The sequence below is a fragment of the Pezoporus wallicus genome, unplaced genomic scaffold, assembly GCF_028554395.1.
Source record: "Pezoporus wallicus isolate ANWC-B61680 ecotype Strahan unplaced genomic scaffold, APGP_CSIRO_Pwel_v1 contig_7545, whole genome shotgun sequence".
NCBI lineage: Eukaryota > Metazoa > Chordata > Aves > Psittaciformes > Psittacidae > Pezoporus > Pezoporus wallicus.
Window position 1 is genome coordinate 7007838 of NW_026642398.1, and position 17938 is coordinate 7025775.

The following is a 17938-nucleotide window of genomic DNA, read 5'->3' on the forward strand; positions in this document are numbered from 1 at the left end:
CACCTGAGGCTTCCATACAGAGAGGCTGTGTTGGTCCTTTGCAGGGAGCAACTGCATCAACAGATGAACAAATTCAAAACCATCTCAGGCTCTGTAAGGGCAGAAGAGGAGATGACTAATGTAACCAGTCACGTGGAGTAGCTCCTCACAGCACGAGGAGATGACTTGCACCAGGTCTGCCAGAGGAAAAAGAATGAACTTCGGAAGCGCCTCAGTCTCCTCACCTAAATATCCAAATGACCTGTTTGGTCAAAGAGACTGAAAGGCATTCTGGGATTGTAAGTGCCTGTCTCCATGCACACATAAAACATCGCAATTGTTTGGCAGTACAGTATCTGGAAGCACTTCAGGCATCCTTATAAGCATCTAACGATTTGACCTTGGCTTTTTGTCTGTGCTTTTCAAAATGTACATAGATCATTCACATTTCGTTGTAACTGTTTATATTTCTGAAGAGCTACATTTACATCTGAGGATTTGTACTATCTAAAATGAGACCCCCAAAGGATACATAGTGTGAATGTGACTGCTTCTGCAATCCCTCATCTATCAGCCATGCACTTGAGAAGGTGGAGGAATCTAGAAGGGGGAGGGCAAAACCTCGTGTTGGCTTTATCCAAGCTGAAGGGTGCTGTGAACCACAACAGCAGAACAAGGGCTCTCTGCAGAGCTGCCTCTCTTTGCCATTCTTGACATTTTACTGTAAGAAATCCCCTCTCTTTAAAAATTATGCATATATTTATATATAAATATCTTTGGGTTTAGCATGCTTACTTTCTATTTTCATCCATGTAATGGAAAAGGACAAACGACGCTGTTGCCCATGGACAACAGGCCCTATTGTCCCTGCTGAGTAGAAATGGGAGAGGATGATGATGACTTCCTTTTCTCCTTCGGACTTTCTCCCTTAGGCTACCATTAGGCTTAAGAGCAGTATTCTGACTGTGCATGGCACCTATGGGCAGGTTTGCTTTTGTTGTTTTATCTACCTGTCTGGCTATCTACACATAAAATAAAGTCATCTTTTGTCACTGGTATACACACACATGTATAGTGTGCATATACATCCAATAGTACACGTGCAACTTAATCTTTGCTTGATGAAAACGCTCTGACCTGTTTTCTTGCCTACGTGTCAGCTATACCTACCTGGCAGCAGTACTCCTACTATCAAAACAATCCACAGGCACTGAGCAGTGTAAGAGCTGTTCTGTTACCACTCCTATATTTTATGATACGAGCTGTCAAATATAATCCCTAATTTAGTTTTTTGTATTTATCACAGTAATAATGTGGTAAAATAATTTTCTATTCAGAAGAAGCAATTAAATTAAAAGTGAAGGCAGAACTAACAGAAAATCTGTGGGTTTTTTAGTCATGCAGCATTTTCCAGAGTGTTCAGTCATTTTTTATGCTTCAATTATTACGTGGAATGTACATGTCTTAGTACACAGCTGCTGTGAAAGCGTTGGTGATGCTCAGGGTCTGGGTATTCTTACTTGTACTTCTGAGAGATCCAAATCAAGGGTACCTTATAGTTTTGGTGAGCCCTAAAGAGTAAGTAGTATCATAAGCCTGCTTATGGTTTCAGTGGGAAATTCTCCTTGTCTCACCCCACCCTGCCAAGCAACAAGCAATTTATAATGTTACAAGCATCAAAAATCATTCAACCCTGAGGCTGGTGTATGGTTTCCTTAGCTCTGTGTACCAGGACAAAGGTCTGTAGCATTAGAGGTGACAGCTCCCAGGTTTGTATTAAGCCCACATGGTAACGAGTCCAACGTGAATGGACTCAGAGCATGATTCTACTTCCCTTGAATTCAGTTCAGTGGATCTGGGTTGCTTCCTGCCTGGCACAGAGGTTCTGAAAGGTCTGCAGACTACAGAGAAGGAGAAGGGGTAGTGACCTGCCATCATCTTGGGTACATCATCACACCTCAAAATCTGTATGTGCTAGTTGCAAAAACTCCTTTGTGTAGAAGTGGAAAGTCATGTCAAGCACTTGGTTGAGCCTGCTCTCTTACACAAAGCAAGCACAAGGAGTACTGGCACATCTCTGCTGTTATACCCAAGCTGCTTCTGCGAAAATCTTCTTTCATATCTTCTTGGCCATCTCCTCTATTTGCTCCAATCTATACAAGCTTCTAGGAGCCTCTGGGGCTTGCTTGAGCACTCCCCTTTCCCTGCTTAGGCAAAGGCAGCGAACAGTTACATGGTGTTCCAGCCCTGGCCTTGCCTGAATGTTACCCAAGGACTAAAACAAAGTGCAGTGATTTTCTCTGAGTTCATCAAGGAGGTCTTGCAGCACATCTGTACTCACAGATGCTTCTTTTATATCCCAGGATACTCTTTTATCTAGAATACGTTAAAGCTACTAGTGTAGCAAATCCATGTATGGTGATGAGAGGAACTAAGTTTATCAGTTTAAGTCAACATAGGTACACATATGAACATAAAGATAAATACATTGACATATAAATAAACCTCTGAGGTCCCTTCCATTTTCATTCTTTCTCAAAGTGGTTTTGGGGGGAACTCAGTATTCACTAAGATTTGGCAATTACCAGGGTGATATTCAGCTTCTGAAGAGAAAGTAGCAGAAGTGGTTAAGCTTTTGGGTGGTTGATTTGCCTCTTTCAGATTGAATAATCACCTTTGCCAACACTAATGCTCTGCTGTTTGAGGCTGCCAGGAGTTTTGTCTCGGCTGTATCCATGTGGTACTGCTGCCGGTCCCATTCGGTCTCCAAACATGGCTTCCAAAGATGAAGGCTCAATGACACTTCATGGCAAAGGTCTGAAAATCATTGTCTGGATTCCAGGTTACTCAAAGGAAAAAAAAACAGAACTTCTATACATCTTTCACTATGAAGGTGCTGAGGCGCTGGCACAGGGTGCCCAGACAAAGCTGTGCCTGCCCCATCCCTGGCAGTGTTCAAGGCCAGGTTGGATGGGGCTTGGAGCAACCTGCTCTAGTGTCCCTGCCCATGGCAGGGGTTGGAACTGGATGAGGTTTCAGGTCCCTTCCAGCCCAAACCACTCCATGATTCTATGACATGTGTAGTTTCACTAATGAAGCAAGCTCCAAAACAAGGTTATTTGTGCTCCCCTGCTTTGGCGGTGACAAGTAGCTTAGGGTGCGCACTGTCGCCAAAACCCGAGCCGTGATACAGGGGAGTCAGAAGTGAAGCCTCCATCAGTAGGATGTGTACAGAGAGGAAATCACATAATTAACGCCATGAAATACCCTTTAAATATATTTTTGTGTTTCTTGACGCATTTTGCCTCTCTCGTTTTAAAGGGAGATGGAGAGCCCTTTGGCATTAGCCATTTGAGCAGCGGGATGTTCTTCCAGCACTTGCTGGGGAATGCAACTTTCCGCTTTATTCTTGCTTAGCTCTTACAACACATCCACCTGGGCAGCAATTTATGCGTGACTTTCAGTCAGCGACCCCGCTTTCACATAGAAGGAGCCTTATTTTCCTTTCCATCCCGGCTTTGCCAAACACAGACATTTAAAGCCCCCGAGTCAGGCTTTAAAAAAACCCATCAACATCGCACAGCCGGCTTAAGCCACGATCCATAACGCTAAGCTAATGGTTTTAGTGAGCTGTTAGAGGCTGGGAAGCAGCCGAAGGGTCCCGGCTCCCGCTCCCGCCCGCAGCGCCGTCCGCGGGGCGGCTCGGTGAGTGTCAGCGGCGCGGAGGGCGGGGGGCCGGGCGCGGCGCTTCATCCTCGCATCATCCCCGGCGGCGCGGCCCTGCCCTGCCTGCCCCTGAGGGGACGCGGCTCCCATCTGTTGCTCTCCCCCTCCCCGGGGCTGAACACGCTTCCCGGCAGTCTCTCAGCCGCTCCGCGCCCCTGCCCTCCCCGTCCCACCGCAGCTTCGCTCCGCAGCGCCCTGCGCTCAGCCCCCCGTGGTGCCTGGCGGTGTGAGGAGTGGGCTGCGGCCTCCCGCGGCGGGGACAAGCGGCGGCTGCTGCCTGGGGAGACCTCGCGGATCGCCGGGATCTACCCTGTGGTAAATAACCCTCCTGCGGGGTTCCACCGCGCTCCGGCGGGGCTCCTTCCCTTCGCCGCGGCGGGTCGGAGGCGGAGGACATGGTGCGAGTGCCGGCGGCTCCCCCGGTCTGTGGCGGGGGCTGAGGGCGCGTCCCCCGCCCGCCCGGTACAGAGCGCGGAGAGACCGAGTGACAGCGTTAAGGGTTAACCGGGAGGAGGGAACCTCGAGAAGGGCCACTGCAGCCCTTCCGACTGTGGCTGAGCCGTGCAGTGAGCACAGGAACCGCTGCGAATTTGTCATAGTCAGGGTGTATCCTGCAGGTCTGTGCGCTGTAGCTGTGATGCTGGGGCTGTAGTGCCAGGTAGGGTTAAGGTGAATTAAGGAGCTGTAACAGGAGGATGTTGTTTCTAACCTATTCATTTAAATAGCTGATAAAATCAAATTGTAATTGGATTTTTCTTCTTTGCTGTGCTGTTCAAGAATAAGGACTTGTGCAACTCAGTTCTGTTTTGTTACTTTCTATTTTACTGGTATTGAATCTTATGTGGTAGTAAAATATAAGGAGCTTCTACTCTGAAACATTTCAGATACCAAAGAAACCAAGAGGCTGTTACGAAGGTTTTTGAAGTGTTCCTGAATGTTTCTGTTCCATTGCATCTGTGTCCTGGTTCCAAATGTCAGCGGCAGTGTGACAGCTGTCCTGCTGTGATACTGGAGTCTTACTGACCTGTCCAGCCTGTCAGTCTGAATTTCTTTTAGTGCAGTATAGAAATAAAGTGTTGAATAGCATGTATGTTAATTCTCAGGGCAGTAGAACATTTTCTAGATTGATCTAATAATCTGTGTTCCCCCTTATTACTGTTTCTGTTGCTAAAAACTGCAAAGTTTGTTTTGGTCAGAGTTCACACCCCCCTCTGACACAAATGGCTTGCTTTTTTTGTGCTCTGACTGCATGGACTTAAAATATAGCTTTAAGTAAACTGGCATTTTCTGTAGTAGGTTATGGCAGCATTGGACAGAAGACATTTTAGTCACTGTACTGAGATTACTGTAGTCAAGTTTGGAATGTGAATCCAAATTTAGAAGGTTCCACCTCACAAATATGTTTGTTTGGCAAGGTGTGTTGTTTTGCAAAACATCTTCAGTTCTTTGTGGCAACTTTAACAGCAAAATCCTGAACCATATGAATAAGATATGGCCGTTTTGGGAAGTAGGAATGGGTTCTTTCGGGCATACAAAGTATTCAATTGCTGAAACAGAAGCTTTCAGTAGAAGGTAAGGGGTTTTATCAAGTCACACTGTCACATTTCTTATTGCATGTGTTAGCTGTCAGAAAGTAGAGGCTATAGAAAGAAGTGATCCAGAATCTGGTTTAAAATACCCCTGTCAAGCACTGGTTGCATGAAGGTAAGGAATAAATTTGATCCCATCTGTTATGCAACTTCCATTTGTCATCAGGTGCTCTAGATTTTCTTCATTGTTTGCAGTTTAGCTGGGGCCACCTGAGGTGGGGGATTACTGAAGAGGTTGTCTTTTGGAATCGAGATTGTCTTTTGGAATCCTCTGCCTCTCCATCTGAAACCTCTCATGTGGGAACCTCGCTGCCTTTAGAAATGTGATGTTCTTGCACATGGAACTGTCCTGTCCTCTTATCTGGGTTCTGTGGGAGTCTTAATGTCTGTATAGCAAAAGGAAGCAGTTTTGTTGTGTCTTTCAGTAGTTGTGTATCTTAGCAAAATAATTGCTTTTGAAATTGATTGAATGCAATTGGTAAAATAGTTTAGGGACAGTTATGTGGGGAACCTTCATGTGTCTGTCACCAAGCTTCTAACTGTGCTTTCTAGACACTTGGAATTAATCCTGTAAAGAGACAGAAGGGTGGGGAATATTTGTGTTGCTGCTTACTGAATTATTGAGTGATATGGTAGCATAAATTGGCTCTGTCATTTGGAAAAGTGTATGTAGGGGCCACTTTGGGTTTCTGTAGCTGCTTAGGCATGGTAAACATAAATGGTTTTATTCTCCCTGTGTATCTGGGAGAATAAAGATACACAAACAGCCTGCAGTACCCTTGCTGCCTTTTCTTTTTTGTTACTGCCTGCCAGCTGGGGGCATAGATGGAACTAATGCATACCCTGTAGTAGAGACAAGAAAAATGAAAGCTTACGTGCAAGAAGTCAGATCTGTTTTTTAAGCAGTCAGGTTTACGTGTGTGTTGTTTTGTTTGTGCTTTTTTAATTGAAGAAATAAGCTTAGTAGTGTGAATCAGGGTTATCACCTTTGGCCTTCCTAAAAGCTTGCTCTCTCATAGTTGCACCAAGAGCTTTAATCATTGGTATAGGTAGATTTAAGTTGAGAAGAACGTCTCCTGTCTGTTAAGGTAATTTTAATGACCCTGAAGTATATTCTAAATCAATAGTATGAGACCTACTCCTTGTAAAAATGTTTGAAAATGCATGTTCATAGCTGAAACATTTTGTGTTATCAAATTACATCTCATGGGCTCTCAGCTGTAAGCAAATGTGCTGCAGGCAAAGTTTGCAGCCCAAGTGAATGCATGTGTGATGAACCCACACAGGGTTTGAAGGCAGTGCCCACTCCTGTGCTTACACCAGGAAGCAGTGTCATCCCAGTAGTCACTTTGGTCCAGCTGAATCCCTCCAGGTCTATCCACACGGCTCCAGAGGTGATGAGGGTGAGGGGACTGGGGATATGGGGGAAGCTGTGCCTGGACTGGAAGGAGTTAGGTGCTGGGGAACGTGAAGCCTTGGCACTGCTTCCTGGCTGCGGCACCTGAAATCCATGCACCAGTCAGGCAGGGTGAGGTTTATTCCAGATAGTTTTCCAGGTGTATTTGGTGGCCAGCTGGAGGCACCTTTTGACCTTGTTTCTACTCCTGTTCACTTGCATATGTGGAGAGCATTTTGAAATAAATGGAGGGTTTTCTTGCGTACCTTATAAACGTTCCCTTAATATTAATCTGTGGACCTATAGGCTCAGGTGCATTAGCATTTTTTTTCCATGTGATTGTGGAAAATCTAACTACCTACCTAGTGTGGAGAAGTCTGCATCTCCATGTGTGTGAACATGGGAGCTTATTTGGTTGCCTTTAATGTCAGGATCTCTTAAAATTCACCTCAGTTTCCCCCCCTTCCTGTTATTCAGGAATGTTCTTTGGAGTGCTACAAGTTGGCTGCTGCAGCTGGCAGAGTGTTTCAGGCTGCCTCAAATTTGCTGAGAGTCATAGGCTCTGTTATATAGGCACTGTTTGACGTTTGCAGTTCCAGTGCTTACTGGAGAGATGTGCATTGCAATTATATAAACAGCAGAGCCTACCAGAAACCAACAATAATGAGCAGTTTTTGAGCTGACTAGGTAAAGCTGAAAGTATTTTTATGTACAGCCTTTTCTTCTGTGTTCCCCATCCTCTGTGCTTTTAATGGCATTCTCCTTTTTCAAAATGGCATTTTGTTGTCTGGGTCACATGAAAGCCTGATGCACAGACAACACCTTTGCTGTGGAAACAGTGAAACTAGTTACAGACAAAGCATATTGAGAGGTGTAAGTAAAAGAGTGAATGCTTTTTGCCTTTCATTCATGAGAGTTTGATTTTCAAGGTAGTTGTAGATGTGAGATAAAGTTTGACAATGTCCTGCTCAGCGTGTGTGGCTTATAAACTCACATCTGTTGTTATGAACCTTCTCATCTGGCTCTATTGCCATCTTCCTTAGCTGAAACAGTGGTAATGTTTGGTAGGTGAAATGTTTGGTAATTTATCTCTGGTTAACTCTGGAAATACTAATACTGCTCATGACATTGATTTGTAAAAGGATTTTTGGTACCAGACCTAATGTTTTGGAGTGTCCTTTGACATGACTTTATCAGCACCTAGAAAAAAGGGGTTTTATGTTTCTAGAACCTCAACAAGGATTGGCTCATTGGTGTCCGTCACAAATATGTCATTTGCCTTATTTGCACTAACCTAAAGTTCTGGTGTTGCATTTGAGGAGTGATGTATGACTGACCCAACCCAGCATCTTTTTTTACTACACAAAAATCATTGTGGGACTGTAGGGGGAATTGGGGACTAAATAGTTCTGAAACGGATTGTAAGGAAGTACAATCTCCACGTCTATAAAACGAGTTTCCTTTAATAATGTATGTATGGGACGATTCATTTTTATTCTTCTGTTCAGTGGAAATGCTCTATGGTTTGTGGGCTTGTTTTTTCAGTGTTTGGCTGATTTTTCTGGCTTTTACCTACAGCACTTGGGATTCCCAGGGTGGTCCCTCTGCAAATAGTGTAATTAGGTCTGGGACAGCTTAGCTTGTGAGAGTGAGTGTGTTCAGGTTGGTGTGGCTGTAGCTACAGAAATAGCTCCCCTTGAAAAACAGGCCTTCGTCTGCCACCCACACCAAAACCTAAAGCTTCATCCTGTAGGCAGTTAATACGTTTGTCTGGAAGCTGATTCCCATCAGCAAATGCTTTACCTGAATCAATGACTACCAGGCAAAAAGAGTTTTCTATGGGTAATCACTTTCCATATAAGAAACCCCAGCAGAACACTGGCCTAGATAACATTTTTAAAAGCACTTTTTTCTTCAAACTGCAGGGCTTAACTGTTCCCCAGTAGCAGGAGGCTGCTCTGTGAGCAGATTCTGTTTAACTGGCATGGTTCAAAAGACTCTTAAATTCAGCCATGAGGCAATTCTGGTTCTCCTTTAGTAGCAGATGATTAAATTAAATGGAGTGTTAGCGTGAGTAACTTTTTCTGGTGTGCTGTACAAGGTAATAGATGAGTTCTAGGAGCCTGAGTTGTAAATTAGCTGACTGGAAAGCCCTGTTTCTGTGACGAGTGGCTCTAGCAGTTGTATAACTTCAAAAGTCGGGTCTAATTGTGTATTCTTCCAGTCAGGTGTGGCACTGGGTGATGGCTAGGTCTCCTTTTTATTACAGCAGTCTTGAGGGTAGCATCCTCACAGGGAAAGGGAGCTCTTGTCTTTTTGTGTTGGACAGCAAAGGGGTTTGTTTCGGCTTCTGACGTACAGATCAATTGGACCTTTTTATTGGGAAAGTAATTTTTTTTGAATTCCAGCACTGCTACTCTGACAAGCTGTAAGAATTAATAAGGAATGGATTCATAGCTCCTATTTTTATAAACAAAACCTTCCTGTTTAATGTCCCTGAAAGTGAAACTTCTCAGGCAAAGCGCTTTCTGGGCATGAAAAGCCAGTTCTCTTCTTTCTGTTCCATTTGCACCTTTTATGTGCTGAGACATATGGTTATTTGAAACTGTTCATTCTTAATGTGGAAGTGAAATATGTAACCGCTGGACTTGATGAGGCTTTATCTCAAAGATAAAATTGCTGACCTTTTATCTAAATGAAGATCAGAGACAAGGAAGAGCCTTACGTAAGGATTGCTTATGGGTAGTAGTTAATTAAGAGTTTAGATTTCCTGCTTGTGTGTAGAACTCTCATGTGGGGAGACAGGGATTTATCAGCTGATCAGGCAGTTGAATTGTGTTGATAGTTTTGATTTGTTTTTTTGCTCTGTGTACTTCTTGAAAAGATTACTTGCTGCTTGCTCCCGTGTGCAACTGGCTAAAGTCGTATCCTTCCGAACACTTAACTAGTACTTTAAGTGCTTAAACTATTCCTTCGTTAACATCTTCAAGTTCAGAGCTGAATTGATTTCTTAGCAGTGGTAACAGAACAACATGACCTAGTTTGTATGTCCAGGCTTGAATTTGGAGGATGATCTCACAAGAACTTGAAGTAGGCTGACAAAACACAAATTATTTTCTTATCTTTTCTGAAGTTTCTGGTTTTAGCAATGTTCAAGTTTGTGATGGTGATACTCTTCCTGCAACTATAGCTTCTTAATAAACATGGGGAAAAATCTTGTCCCAGTGGGGAACTTGCTGTATGTGAGCCTGGCAGTAAGTCTAGTAAATGGCAATGGAGGAGGCTACTGATTAGGACCTAACACTCTAAGCAAATAATGTTATATAATATTGATGTTAATATTGTGTCAGGTTTTCAAAGGAATTTCAGTCAGACTACTTCAGTAGGTGCCAAATGCAAGGTTTGGAAGCGCATGTTGTAACTGGAGTCTGTCTTAAAATCTTTTGACAGCTCTTCAAATGGTTCTAGTGTCCCTCAGCTTTACAGCAGAGTGTTTTTTTCAGGGCTTATGCCTCTTGCTTCGCTTCGCTCTCTCTCCCTAACCCAGGATGGACCTCAGTCTGACCCCATTTACAGTCCTGTGAAAACTCATGCTCTAATATGCATGTGTCCAGCCAGAAAGTATGGGAGAAGAAATGGGTTTGGATGGAGATGACTGAGGTGAGGAGCGATGGCAGTTAACTGAACAGCAGCTTACTCTGTGCTGAAAGCAGGGAAGAATATTAACTAGAATCTGAGACCAAGTTGGGGAGAAAAATTGTTCAAAGACTAGCAGAGAAGTTGTTCTGGGAGCTTGTTGACTGTGTGCAGAGTATCCGGCAGGTACAGAGGGAGTGTGTGGGTATGATGCTGCTTCTCACTCAGCATCTTGGGGACAGCAAGGGAAATAGGGACTTGCTGGACAAAGAAAATGCATGAAAAGGAATTGATGGGGAGAAGGCTGGACAGGAGAAGTAAGACCAGGAGCTGGGATTTTGTTAAGAAGGCAGATAGGTCTGTTGGATAAGGAACTTGGGATGTTAAAAGTAGAGTGAGAAAAACTGTAAGGAAGGGACTACAGTGAAATAAATCATATTGAGTTTTGTCCAGTGCCATTAGTAACCATTGTGTCTTCACCACTTTAGCTTAATACGTATCTCCAAGTGGTGGAAATTGGTGTTGTGAGCAAGTGGTTCTGATTGTGGTGATGTGCCATGTAGCTATGAGGATGAGTTGTTCAGGCTCATCTCCTAGTTAAGAGTTTATACTTGGCCTTTCTTGTTAGGCTGCAAAACAGTGTTCAAAAGTAAAGGAACTGCAGAAAGCAAGCAGCCTTGAATACATAATAGTGTGCCAGTTCTCCCATTAGGACCCTTGCTTTATCCCCACGATGAAGTGGCTGGTGCTGGTGAGTGAACAAGTGCTCAATAGTTCTTCATTGCTTAGTACCGTACTGTGCTCTTGCTACATTGCTGCAAAGATGCAGTGAATTTCCTCTTAGAGAGTCTGATGCTGTTCTCTGTACAGTTACTTATTATCAGAATGCTCTAGTGTGATGAGGAAGTGGTTTGTTTCCTATTTCATATGAGGACCAAAGGCACAAAGAAGAGAAGTTCAGCTGTTTTTGCGTGGTTAGAAATGACTGGAACCTGAGTCTTTTTAGACTAGTTTACATATTGCACCCATATCCCCATTGAACTTGCTAGTTTTCTCTTCCTGTGATTCCATTCTTATGCTGTAGTCTGACTTCACAGTTATGTTCATTCTCAGTCTCTTTGGACTTGTAGCTGCTGTAACCATACTGAAGAACATGGCAGTGCTCAAGGTCATTCCGTTGATCATAGCAGCAGCATGTGCCCATTTAATTTTGTCAAAAAGGCAAAGTTATTTCTAGTTTCTTCTTGTACGAACCTGCTTTTTTTTTTTTTTTTTTCAGAGAAACGAGGAAGGATTAATTCAGGCATTGTGTGCTTCTGAACTCGTATTCTGGTGTTAGTAGTGCCTGCGAACTTTTGGTCTTGATGCAGATGGATTCATTCCTTAGCTGTGCTGTAGTCACACAGCTTTAGGGACAAACTGCTACTGGTTTTAAAAATAAGCTTTTTAGAGTTTAAATGTTATGGCAAAGTTGAAGTGCTGCAGCTTTATTAACAGAACTGTGGGCAATGAATTCCTTTCAGTTACGGTGAAAGGAGGAGGAATGAGCTGATTTTTATATTTCAGTTGAGGGTCTCTGTTGTCCATATAGCTCTGCTTAGCTGTTTAATTTGACAGATAGTTCTGGGCTGCTCCAGCCACTGGAAGGAAGGAACCAGAAGCTCTTTCTGTTCTGTAGAGCCTTGTGGCTTCTCAAGTTTCTCTTTAGAAGCAAAAAGGTATCAACCAATGTAAGATGTAGAAAGCTGCTGTTTCTCTGCTGTTAGAAGGAGGTGTAAAAAGTCTTTAGAGAAATACTATGAATGAGGCTTATGTTGGTTAGAAAACTGCACAGTATATAAAAAAAGAAAGAAGTCTTTACTCCTGAGTAAAGAAAAGAACAGCCTCTGCTGATGGAGCTGTGTTTTTTTGCCTTTCCTTGCCAGGCCTACTGTGTTGGCTTATGTTCAGTTAATGTTTGGCTGATCAGCTTTGCAGCTAGCAGGACTAGGAGCGCTTTTGCTGTAGATTAAGTTTGTGGAAACTTGCTCTCTCTTGAAAGCATTGCATTCAGTGGTAGTAAATCTCTTTGGGTCTTAGGGTAGAGATTTTTCTCCCCTCTTGAGGAGGGGAATGATAACAGGAGTGCTTTTGAGCTGAGGAGTCAGTCTGTACTCTGGGTTTCTTAGAGTGCAGCTGGCTTCTGATGTGATACTGGGTCCATGACAAACAGTGTTCAAACTAGAGGTACTTTCATGTGGAAAAGGACCCCTAAACAAAGACTTTAAACAATAAGAGCCTCAGGTGCTGTTTTCTGGCCCTGCGTTGGCTTTTTGTGTGTTTAGTTACGTGATGTGTCAGCTCTGCCCACCTTTACCTCTGTGGGTGGATTTATGCATTTGAAGTATCTTCAGTTCAAGTAAGAATTGTAGTGACACTTCATAAAAGAACGTGAAGTGCAACATGCTGAAGCGCAGCTACGTGTGGGTGAGTCAGGAGGGAGCTGGGAGTAGCAGCACTAAAAAAGAAGGAAGTACAGTCATGATAAAACTTTGCTTAAAAAGGAAGAAAGAAAAGAAAACACACACACACCCCCCCCCCCCCCAGCAAACCAATAACCATCTGTCTTGAGAGGATCGGAATGCAGTAAGGTGATGTAGTTTGTATCTGATAGCTACTCTCTGTGTATAGATTTTTATGTGTTTGTGTGTCTGTAAATGTGTAGCCATATACTTGCATGTCTGTTTCCATGCTGTTCAGTCTTGTTTCCTATATCTCAATTAGAGCAGTTTGTATCCCAAGCAAATTTGAGCTGATGTAGAACCCACATTCATTTTTCAGGCAACTAGTATTTTAATTGCTGGCCAAAATACTTCAGTGGTTTTGCAGCCTCTATTTTGGTACCACTGATAACAGACTTTGCTTCTGCTCCTATTGCATCTGTTGAGGGCAGAACCTCTGCCGGTGGACAAACATCAGGGCTTGCTCTGTGCTGCTGACAGTTGTCAGGATATAATAAATAGTAAGTACAATACAGTTCAGTTTTCACAGTGTGTTGGCTTTACAGCACTGCCAGTGTGATTCAGCGCTGCTTAATTTTGTGTTGTTGATGTATATGCATTAGCTTCAGAAAAAGAACCCCAAATCACTTGCTAACTTCAAGTAATTTGTGTTTAGCTTCCACAATTCTATAGCTTCTAGCTTCCTCAGAGAACGTATCGTCTTTGGTCTTAGTATCTTTGCATATCAAAAAATGAATTTGAAAGCCAAATGCTGTCTTTAAAATGAAAAGCACAATTGTTGTGCTTAGAACTGGTCTGCTTCCTGGTTCTGAATCAGTGTTAGAAAAAAACAACTACATGTATTTACTTTAGTCCTGGTAAAATGCTGCTCTGGGCAAAAGGATTGGGTGTCTCATTTTTATTGTGTCATAAATGAGCACAGATCTGAATTAACTGTTCTAGATTCTTCCTAATAACATAATCATAAGAAAAATAAGCTGTTTTATGTTGATACTTCAGCATATCTTTTGTTTCCAAGGACTGTGTTCAGTCTTAATTTGAGCTGGTGTTACAACTCGGCTTTGGAAGTTCAGTGAAATAAAAAATGAAGACAGTGAGTGTAACCCTTGTTAGGTATGTCTGACTAGTTATCTTAATATCTTATACCCTAATTAGCGTGTTTGTGCTCTCTCGTAGTGTTTTGTTCGATTTATACTTGGTTTAGTTAAGGTATTTTCTTTCCCTTGCCCTAGGGGATCCTGAGTACGGATTTGCCACATTTCATTTTCTACCCTTCACTGAAGGAGGGCACCTCATAAAATTATTTTCTTCTCTTACCAACCGGTTATTGTGTGTAACATCATCTCTTCCTTATTCCTGTCAGCTGCGTTCTGCTTCATAAACTGCTGAGGTTGCTGTTAACAGGATGGGCTGTGAACGCTGCAGTACAAGTAACTGGAAGGGTTCATGCTCTTGAGTTGTGTGTGATCAGATAGTTTCACTCTTACTGCTCTGTCCTTTCTGATCCTCTTTTATTTTTGGCATTTATGTAGAACTTCTTGCTCATACTTCAGGAAATACCTGACATAGATCACATTCTTCATGTTATCTTTTGTTTTTACCAACCATACTTTTCTCTCCTTTATTCTCTCCCAAATACTCATAAACCCAAGATGTTTAGAGTAACTGTTACTAGGAGCATCTAATTCAGTAGTGTAATAGCTCTGTTTTTTATCCCTGTGCTGCTTTGTAGTATTAATACTTGTAGCCTCAACTTTGTAGAGATGATTATACCTGCCTGAGAAGGAAACTGTTTGAGTTTTGTCTCTGAACTTTCATATTTTATTTCCCCCTGTCCCTCCTCCTGCCTGAGCATTTCCAGGGGTCATGGGAGGATGGTCATTAGGGGCTGTTTTTCAATTCTGAATGTGAGGCCAGAAGTCCAGGCAGGTTTCATTTGAACTGTGCTTTAGAACTGGGGATGGTTTGTTGAACAGGACATGGCTTTTTCTTTTCTTTCCTTTATGCTGTGGTTCTCAGGGTTTCTCAGGTCTTGTAATTGGGGCAGACTTTGTGCCTGTGGTAATCTGGTTTTCTGACAAACACTCCTTTTAGGTCTGAGTAAAGTTTACAGTGCAGAAACAAACCTTTATTCTTTGCAAAGAGCCATGAGCTGTATTCCCATCCTTTCTGAAACAGTCCTTCCAGAAAAAGGAGGGAATTCTCACTTCTGCAGCAAAGCTGATCTTCAAGGTCAATACGTCAGACTTTTCTGGTATGATTTGAGGAGAAGTAGCAAATTCACTATCTCCTATTGTTTTTGTTAACTAGGATAAGTGCTGTTCATCATAGGCTGCAGGTAATACCTCTTGAAAGATGCAACTCATTTGTCAATGTCTGTTATTGCCTGAGGCTTCATAATGGCATACATTTCTTAGAATCAGAGGTTTGGGTTGGAAGGGACCTTAAATCTCATCCAGTTCCAACCTGCTGTCTCATCAGGGACAACTTTCACTAGACCAGGTTGCTCCAAGCCCCGTCCAACCTGGCCTTGAACACTGCCAGAGATGGGGCAGGAGCAGCTTCTCCCAGCAACTTGTGCCAGTGCCTCAGTACCCTCACAGGGAAGAATTTCTTCCTTATAACTAATCTGAATCTCCCTTCTGTCAGTTTAAAGTTACTCCCCTTGTCCTATCCTACATGCCCTATGTAAAAAGTTCCTCTCCAGCTTGATTGTCATCCACCTTTAGATACTGGAAGCTGCTCTAAGGTCTCCCCAGAGCCTTTTCTTCTCCAGGCTGAGCAACCCCAGCTCTCTCAGCCTGTTTCCGTAAGAGAGGTGCTCCTGCCCTTTGATTATCTTACTTACATGGGAGTAATTCTGAAGATCTGGCTGGGCTTTTGTTGAAAAGGTGATAATATTTACTTGGATGGGTGTATTCCTTCCCCCCCCCACCCCTCCTTCCCCTTTTGTAGGTTAATTATGAAAAGTAAACCCTTTAGGGAAGTTTGACTGACACAGGAGCCATGTCCTCAGAAACTCTAGTGATTAGTTCCTCCTTTGCTGTAGCACCTCACCAAATAGTTGGCTCTGTGTGTGCTTTTCAAAATGGCAGGTATTTAATCTTTAAATGGAACTAGTTTGGTCATGGTCTTTAAATATGCTGCAATGTTGTTTTAACAGCTAACTAGGCTTCAAAGACATGATGTTGTAAAAGATCTCTGAAAGCTACAGCACCAGTACTGTCCGATGCTGAATGAGACTTTCAGCTTTTGTAGCTGAGTTACATGTGTTATCTAAACTTTTCTTTATAGAAAACCACAGTACAAATCAAGATTGGAAGAGTACTTCAGGGCCTTTAGCCTATCCAGAGCAGAGAGAATGGAAATGTGTTGTCTGGTGTGTTTGCCTGGTAACAGGGGATCGGTTCTAGCTGCTTATCATATTCATAAGACAATGATTACATTTGCATTTGTATCATTGCCCAGCTTCTGACTCACTGGAAGGTGTGGATAGTAATGCATAATGTACTGCATAGAAACATACTACTTGGAATATACCAGTATAAAACCATTGTATTTAAACAGACGATATTAAATACTGCATGATATGTTTGTTTCAGAACCTGATAGATGAAGCATGCAGTTGAAAGCTGCACTGACAAATCCATACCAGCAGATCTGGGATGTTATTTCTTTGCCTCTGAGGTTCTCTAATCCCAACTGCCAAATTGTTCAGATCATACAAGTGTGTAAGGTAGATTTGAAAAGGTCCATCCATTTCAGTGTGATGAAATGAACTGTAGTAGTATATAGCATAAATAGAAGTAGGTATCTAGAGCTTGAGCTTGTTTCCAGTGAGGAGATGTGCTTGTCCCAGCCTGTGTGCTGGTTGGGCTCTGCAAGACTGACTTGGGAAACTGGTCCAGATTTCAAACAAACCACTTCTGGGGTTAGAGTCGTTCTAACCAGGGAACTTACACACATTAACCCAATGCTGTTCATGTTGATACAGTAGAGGAAATAAGGCAAGAACTATTTCTTCTGCTGCCAGTTACAGTTTAAAATATAAGAAGATAAAAGTTTTATTTTATTTGAAGTACTAGAGAAACCAAAGGAAACAAATGCAGATCTTAATTTTATACTGAACTTGCCCTTTAGAAAGGCATTGTTTTGAAAGGCAGTTGAACTTCGTGTTTTCTCCTGCATGTGAGGGTGGTTTTGTTTTGGGTTTAGTACATTAATTTCAAGGAATTTCTTTGCACTAATTCACTCCACAAAAATGTTAAAGCATTTCATGTATCTCTGAAATCATTTGATGAAGTTGCCTGACTGTGAGGAGCACCAGATTTTGCTTCTAACAGGAGAAAAGGTGTGCAGTTCTGTGTCACTGCAAAAATGAGCCAGAGAATTGCACTCTGGCCTGCCCATGCTCTTGAATGTGAGGCCTCTCCATTAAAGATCTTTCTTCTAACATGGTTTGTTAGCTTTCTAAAAGCAGACCTAAGGATGTGACTCAACCTTGCAGAAGGAAGGAAACATGAAATGTAGGCTGTTCTCCTCTTGTGAACTTAGAGAAAACCTTTGCAAGAGGGCTTGGTGGTGTTGCTGAATAAATGTACAACTGCTGCCCTGTGCATGGAAAATGGGGAGGGCACGTCTGTGTGAGTGTTCTTGGCTTTATGGAAAAGATCTTGTGGTTAATAACATCTTGTATGTAAGTAAAATAAAAAGGCAACCTACCCCCTTATTTACATTATTTTCAGTCCAAAGAAGTGTGAAGTTCCATTCTTCTCTCCCCTTCATTTCTTAACATGTGGGAACAGAGTGCTCCGTATCCTTGCTGGATACGTGAGATGAGAATTTGAGATGGTGGATTTGGGTTTGCTGGCACTGGTGTGCAAACAAGCGAGGTGTGGACAGGAGAATGATAGTGTTGCTAGTTCTCCATTGTCATACATCATTTTGTCATTTATAGGTCTGAGTGTGACAGTTCCTGTCATCTGTTGATCCAAAATGAATTTGTGCTCAGTACAAATTTAGAAGCCAAAGTGGTGAGCATCGGTATTAAGATTCTTGATTTATGGTAGGCTTTTTTGTCTAAAAGTAACATGCTAGTTAAGGAATAGAAG